We start from the raw sequence: 7585 nt of genomic DNA on the forward strand, positions 1-7585 counted from the left end.
GAGAGCAAAATGAGCTGGCCAAGTGTGTGGCATGGTCGGGCATGTGCAGAAGCCCCCGGCAAAAGATCAAGGCCACACAGTGAAAATGAAGACATAGGTTTATCCTGCAGGCCCTTCCAGTCTCTAATCCTGTGATTTGCTACAAATTGTATCTGCAGTCCTTCATTTAAGGACATGCAATGCTTCTGTACACATTAGTGATCAGACTGAGGTTTAAGAAAGCATATACCTCTCTATCCTAATGCCTAAACTTCCTTTAAGCAGTTTATACAGTGCATGGGACATTTCAATGCGCGTTTTTGGAAAATTCACTGAGCAAACATGTTGAGTGTGAAATCAGTGCACCGCATCCTCTCCCTTCTGACTGTACCACCGTAGTGGAAGGAGAGCCTCATGTCTTGCCTGCAGTCTCTGCTTTCTTCAATCCATGTCTTCTCTTCTGTGGGGCATTAATCTACTCTGATTGCCTGGGTTCTCCCTCATTTCCACGGCCGACCATTGCATAAAGCCTGTCCTCTTTTGTCTGGCATTCAGCACCTTTCTCCATCCTTTGTGGTCTCACCTTCAACCTCGTCTCCCAGCCCTCCTCACCCCTCCCGTCTCCCAGCACTCTTCACCCCCCACCACCCTCACCCCGTCTACCCCAAGTTCCAGCCCACTCCACACCATTTCCCATCTGAAGAGCATGCACCCTCTGCTTCTCTGACCTCCGCGGACAGCCAGTCACGCCTTCGTCCTGCAGCTCTCTGCTCTTGCCTGGATGGCAGTACTTACCCAGTCGTCCAGCTCGGTCTGGAAAACTTAAGTATGTTTCCCCAAGGCTCACCCGGCCTGCTTTTCATGTGGTCACTCAGCCTACAAATGCACACAGGTCTAGTGACCGTATGAAAACCTGGCCTGTTAATCTATAAATACTGGCACGGTTAAGCGCTCACTACTTACAAAGAAGTGTACAGGAATCTTTTTAGCATTTTACTTAATATTATTTTTTTAAGTTTATTTATTTATTTTGAGTGAGAGAGACAGAAAGAGACTGTGCACACGCACGAGTGGGGGAGGGGCAGAGAGAGACAGGGAGAGAATCCCAAGCAGGCTCTGCCCTGTCATTGCAGAGCCCAGTGTGGGGTTCAAACTCATGAACCGTGAGATCATGACCTAAGTCGAAGTCGGACACTTAACCGACTGAGCCATCCAGGTACCCCAGCATTTTACTTAGTATTCTTTCTTTTTTTTAATGTTGATTTATCTTTGAGAGAGAGAGAGAGAGACAGAAACAGAGCGTGAGAGGGGGAGGGACAGAGAGAGAGGGGGACACAGAATCTAAAGCAGGCTCTAGGCTCTGAGCTGTCGTCGGCACAGAGCCAGGTGCGGGGCTCAAACTCATGAATTGTGAGATCATGACCTCAGTTGCAGTCGGACGCTTAACCGACTGAGCCACCCAGGCACCCCTTCGGCCACATTCTTAAAGTAAACTCATCGGTCCATTCACCAAATACATTCGGAGCATCTCCTCTGTTCCATACACAGCTAGACACTGGTGATAGAGCAGCGAGAAAGGCAGTGGTTAGCAAACTGCCAAAATGGAGCTTACAAAACTTTCTAGGTGGGAAAACAAACATGAGAAAAGGATAAACATGACCCTGGCAGGCTCTAATAAGTCCTCATCGGCAAGGACTCATCAGCAGGAAAGGACATGGTGATTGCAGGGAGCTGCTTAGATGGGTGCCTCAGGACAGCCTCTCCAAAGAGGCGATATGTGCACTGACACCCGATGAAAGCACAAGGCCAGCCATGAGAAGAGCAGGGGCAACGGCACCCTGGGCCAAGGGGAAGGAGATGCAAAGATCTGGAGGTGGGAAAGGGCGCTGTGAGCATTTGGAAGGGAAAGGAGCAGAGTGAGGCTGCTCAGGAAGCTCGAGAGGAGGAGAGCTAGGGCTGTCGTAGGGTTAAGTTAGAGTAAGCATGTGGGGTGTTAGCGGCTGCTCAGTAAATGCTAGTGGTCTGTCAATCATCATCATCATAAGTCTGGAAAGACAGAAGGTGGATCGTGCAAGTCACTACAGCGCATGGTAAGAAATCTGGGTTTTAATCTAAGAGCAATTGTGAGTCATTGATGGGCGTCTAGCATTGCTCCCCTGGCTGCTGGGTGGAGAGAGATCAGAGTAGCACAAAAATGGAAGGGGGGAGATGAACTAGGAGACCCTTATAATAATTGGGACAGGAACATAATATAGAATGTTTAAGCACTTACCTTCTATTTTGATCTTAATATGAGTCTTAAAAATGAAACTGTGCTTCTGAGTCAGCTATACGCTTGTGACGGAAGATGCGTGTACCTTCTGATGTCCACGTTTAACGATGGACAGATTTATGTCGCTCTCTCAAGAACGCCACTGGCTGTTTTCCAATGGCAACTACCAGATCTCTGGTTCTCCGGTCACTGTCTGGATGTCCCACAGTTCAGTTCAATTCTGACACTAACTTCCGGGGGTTAGGATCAGACCCCACAAATTAAACAGCTCAGTTTCACCAGCCTGCCCTCACTTCAGACGTCAGTCACGAGTCCTAAGGCGCCTGTACTTCTGACCGGCCGGCCACAAGCTGGGGATTCCCACCCCCACCCCCCTCAAGTTCAATAATTTGCTAGAATGGCTCCCAGAACTCAGGAAGACACTGTTCTTACTATTATCGGTTCGTTAAAAAGGATACAGCTCAGGAACAGTCCAATGGAAGAGACGCATAGGGCAAGGAAGTGGGGGACAGTGCATGGAGTTTCCATGCCTTCCTCGAACATCTCCCAGCACCTCAATGTGCTCACCAACCTGGAAGCTCTCCAAACCCTGTCATGTAGGAGTTTTATGGAGGTGTCATCACGCCATCATGATCCACGCAATCTCCAGCCCTCCTACCTCCCCAGAGGTTGAGGGGGGAGGGGCTGAAAGTTCCAGACTTCTAATCAAGGTTTGCTCTTTCTGGTAACAAGCCACCATTCTGAGCCACCCAGGCACCCTTTTCCAGTGGCGTTCTTGAGAGGGCAGCATAAATATAAGTAATTGCTAAGATCTACCTGAATGACTTATGTCATGCCCAGTAGACCTGGTTGTTTTGTAATAACCCATTGGCTTCCCTGTACATTACCCTCATAGCCCTATTAGTTCATAAAAAAACAGATTTGGTTTTTTTTTAATGTTTATATTATGTTATGTTTTTTAATGTTTATTTATTTATTTTGGGAGAGAGAGAGAGAGAGAGAGAGAGCAACCCCCTGCATGAGTGGGGGAGGGGCAGAGAGAGAGAGGGAGAGACAGAATCCCAAGCAGGTCCCTCGCTGTCAGCACAGAGTGGTACGCAGGGCACGAACTCACAAACTGTGAGATCGTGACCTGAGCTGAAACCGAGAGTCGGACACTTAACTGGTGACCCCAGGCTTGATTATTTTCTGTGTGTGTTTGTATAGACAAATATTTATTTTCTGTGTGTGTTTGTATAGACAAATATTTAACACAGTCCTTGGCACTTAATAGGCGTTCAGTAAATGTTTCCCAAGTGCATGAAAGAAGACTGTGGGTTGTGAACTGAATGTTTGTGTCCCCTCCACAATTCACATGTTGAAATCCTAACCCTCAATGTAATGGTTTTAGGAAGTGGGGATTGGGGGAGGCGATTAGGTCATGAGCATGGCATCCTCGTGGACGGGAACCGTGCCATTATAAGAAGATATCTCTCTCTCTCTCTCTCTCCCTCTGCAAGAAGCCACCAAGGAAGGCCATGTGAGTTCATAACCAGGGAAGAAGGACCTCACCAAGAACTCAACCCTGCCGGCATCCTGACCTCCAGCCTCCAGCACTGCTAGAAACAAATGTCTGCGTTTACACCTCCCGGTCTGTGCTATTTGTCACAGCAATCCCAGCTGACTGAGACATTATGGAAGCACCTCCACCTAAGACGGTCACTTCCCTCCGGAAGCTTCTAATCCATTTGGGAAGAGAACGGAGACACGAACACGTAACTAATAATAATTTTCACAATCCTCATGGGATAAAGGAGCTGATATGTGGTTGGAGTTAACCTGGGCTCCCAACATACTCGCCGTGTGTCCCCTGATGTGTTACTTGTCTCTTACACTTCCATCATTTTCTGTTAATGGGCGGTTGTGAGGAGTAGATAAACCACAGAGAACGCTTAGAGCAGAGCCCGGAATGCAGCAAACGCCATCAATCTGAACCCCGAAGAGGATATAATTTTTGCGCTGAGTAGCACGAGGGTAAGACTAAAGGGATTGTTTGGGTTAATAAGAAACAAGATGCATAATGAGTTGATGGAAAGCCTGTGTGATTTGGCATCCTGTGAACCTTGGAGGCTTCACCTCAACCCGGCAGAAATGTCTCTGGTCTTCAAAAGAGCAACTCTCGTTGGCAGCCCCTTCCACGACACCGGGACCTTGGCCGGGTCCTCCGCGGGTCCCTGCTGTGGAGTGTCAGCTTGGGCAGGATCCAGGGCACGCTGTGACTGAACCGTCTCCAGGAAGCCAGCTAGTCTGCATTCGGCCGCAGGGAGGTTTGGGAGCCCACTACTGCCAATTCCAGCCGAGTGCTGGCCACGCGCTGGCAGTGAGGCTCTGGGAAGCTGTGACCTCTTATTTTATTAGATTCCACACAGGCCCGTTTCCAAAGCTGGCTTTTGGCCCCCGCCACGGAGCTGGTGCAGAGCAATGAAGCAATGGCTGCTTCGCAGGGAAGGGAGGTTGATTCATTACCCGGGGGTCTACACAGGTGATTTAGTGGCAGGCAGGCTACCCTGCCCACCTGGCTGCTCGCCCCTCTCCAGCTGGAACGCGGTGCCCTCCCAGCGCTCCCCCCCCCCCCGGCCTTGGCAAGACCATGGATTTAAAACGCTGGGAACACGACTCAGAGCCAAAGCGCTACTCTTCCCCCTCGCACGCCTCACCCCTCCCAACCACCACTATCAAAGGCATGTCACACTTCAGAAAACCCAACTGGAGAAGCCCAGCAGAAAATAAAGGTGATGTGCCAAGCCCTTGACACGTCAGATTCTTCAACTGCACTGAAAATGGTATCTGACACATTTCTAGAGCATGACATTTTTACGTAAGACTGGATATGATTATGAGACTATCTGCCCATCTTCTAATGCTTCCCTTTGCTGCCCCATATCTAGTTCAATGACACAGTCTGTTGCTCTTGCTCTCCATTATCTTCCACTTCTTCTATTTATACAGCATAATCGTTTACATTGGAATTTATCATATATTTTATCGTTATTGGAGGGGGACAGAAGATCACAGCGACAGAGTCTTGATGGCCTGGGTTGGAATCGCCACCTCACCGCCTACTCGCGGGTGATCATAACCTCTCCGTGCCTCAGTTGCTCGATGTGGACAAATGGGGTTTCTATGGGGCACAAATAAGATCATACCCGAAATGTAGGAAGCCCCTCCTTCCCTCCCTCCCTTCCTCAGTGAACGTTTGCCAGGGATCTCCTTATCCCCAAAGCCTCTGGCCAGTTACTCAGGTCACCACCTCTTTCCTTTGTTAGCTCCACTCATTACAAACATAATGGGTATGTCATTCGTTCATACAACTTTTTTAATAGAATTGTTAAGTACCTTAATTTCTGAGGATTATAGAAATAACATGAAATGGCAGCAGTTAACGTTTACTTAGTGTTTCCTGCATGCTGGGCTCTCTGCTCAGCTGTTTACACGTATCACCTCATTTAATCTGCCTCATTAATAGTTTCCAAAGGCTGGATGTGGGCTCGAGCTAGCACAAGACTAAACTTGTCACCAGTCTCAGATAGAGACATCAGAAAACATTTTTTCTTAAAGATATGTTCATTTGAAGAAATTAATCCTTCCTCCCTTTTTTGGTCTTAAAATACTCTTTCTTTTATGGTGAGGGTAGATGACAGTTTCTTTTCTGGAGCATTTCTAGTTGGAAAAATAAAAAACTGGCAATGATGTGTTAGTCACTAGACTTCGTTTGGTTTTGGTCCATTAAATCCAACAGTCCCAAACTGTTCCTCACCACAAATCTGACGGGTAGATATTATTATTCCCATTTTACAAAATGAGAAGCCAAGGCCCAGAGAGTTTATGAGACTTGCCCAGGGTCACACAGCTAGCAAAAGGCAGAACTCAGCATCCTAGCTCTTAAGTTCTTGGCAACAACATTTACTGACTACCTGCCACATGCGGGACACATATCTCATTTCATTCTAATAGCTGCCCTGTGAGGAGGTATGAGTCCCCAATTTATAGAATAATGGAACTTGAGGAGGTTAGGTATCTGCCAAGGCCCTAGAGTCTGAAACATGAAAGCCGGATCGGAGCACACTTCTCTGATTCTGATTCATTCTTTCTGCACCTACCGTGTGTCAGGTACGGAAGCTAAGTCTTTCACAAACAGCTAAAAACTGTGCTCTGACCTCAAGAGGCTCATAGTCTGAGCCAGGAGACATTCAACTTATCACGACGCCCTCTGATAAGCACTGTACTGAGGTGTGTCTAAGGTACTTTGAGAGCATTAGGGAGGGAGAAGTTTGTTGTGACAGACATTTCTGGCAATATTGTAATATCTTGCCATATTGTATTTTAAAGCACGCTTTATGAAACTCAGGATTTCAGGTATCTACTTTTTATGAACACTTGCCAGGAAATCTTTTCCATTAAGAGCATATTTCTTGTGTTAGATATAATAGGATGCTCTTGGTGAGGATTTTCTGAGATCCTATAGACTAACACGTTTTATTTTTAAGATTGAAAAAATACTTATATTTAATTTTTGTTAATTTAATAAATCTTATTAATTTAATTAATTTAATTTAATATATATTTCATATTTAATGTATTATATATAATAGGAAGCCCTGGATGAGGATTTTCTGAGATCCTATAGGCTATAGGCTATAGATCCTATAGGCTAACACATGTGTTATTTTTAAGATTGAGAAATATTTTGGGGGCGCCCAGGTGGCTTAGTCAGTTGAGTGTCTGACTCTTGATTTTGGCTCGGGTCATGATCTCACTGTTCGCGGGTTCAAGCCCCACGTCGGGCTCTGTGCTGAAAGTGTGGAGTCGACTTAAGAGTCTCTCTCTCTCTCCTTCTCTCTCTCCCTCTCTCTACGTCCCTCCCCTGCTCATGCTCAAAATGAGAAAGATCTCAAAATAAAAATTTTAAAAAAAGATGGAAGAATATTTTTTTAAATTTTTTTTTAACATTTTTATTTATTTTTGAGACAGGGAGAGACAGAGCATGAACAGGGGAGGGTCAGAGAGAGGGAGACACAGAATCCGAAACAGGCTCCAGGCTCTGAGCCGTCAGCACAGAGCCCGACGCAGGGCTCGAACTCACGGAATATGAGATCATGACCTGAGCCAAGGTGGCCGCTTAACCGACTGAGCCACCCAGGCGCCCCAAGAATATTTTTAATAATACAAAAGACATAAAACACTTTCAATTCTGAAGCCTCTATTGTGTCCTGAAGTGCCAACACGTTTCTCCCTGTGCCTTTAACTGTATCAGTCTGGCACTTTTGCAAAAGACTGAAGAGCACTTGATTCTGT

The 7585-nt window shown here is 46.6% G+C and overlaps 1 long non-coding RNA gene across 1 annotated transcript; it reads right to left on the reverse strand.

Annotated features, from left to right (window-relative positions):
* Positions 1–1254: 1254 nt before the first annotated feature.
* Positions 1255–2942, reverse strand: LOC128311694 (uncharacterized). Its single transcript, XR_008290190.1, has 2 exons — positions 2252–2942; positions 1255–1534 (listed from the first exon to the last, which is right to left on the reverse strand). It is a non-coding gene; the product is annotated as an uncharacterized LOC128311694 (long non-coding RNA).
* Between the last annotated feature and the right edge of the window lie 4643 nt (positions 2943–7585).

The sequence above is a fragment of the Acinonyx jubatus genome, chromosome D1, assembly GCF_027475565.1.
Source record: "Acinonyx jubatus isolate Ajub_Pintada_27869175 chromosome D1, VMU_Ajub_asm_v1.0, whole genome shotgun sequence".
NCBI classification, from domain to species: domain Eukaryota; kingdom Metazoa; phylum Chordata; class Mammalia; order Carnivora; family Felidae; genus Acinonyx; species Acinonyx jubatus.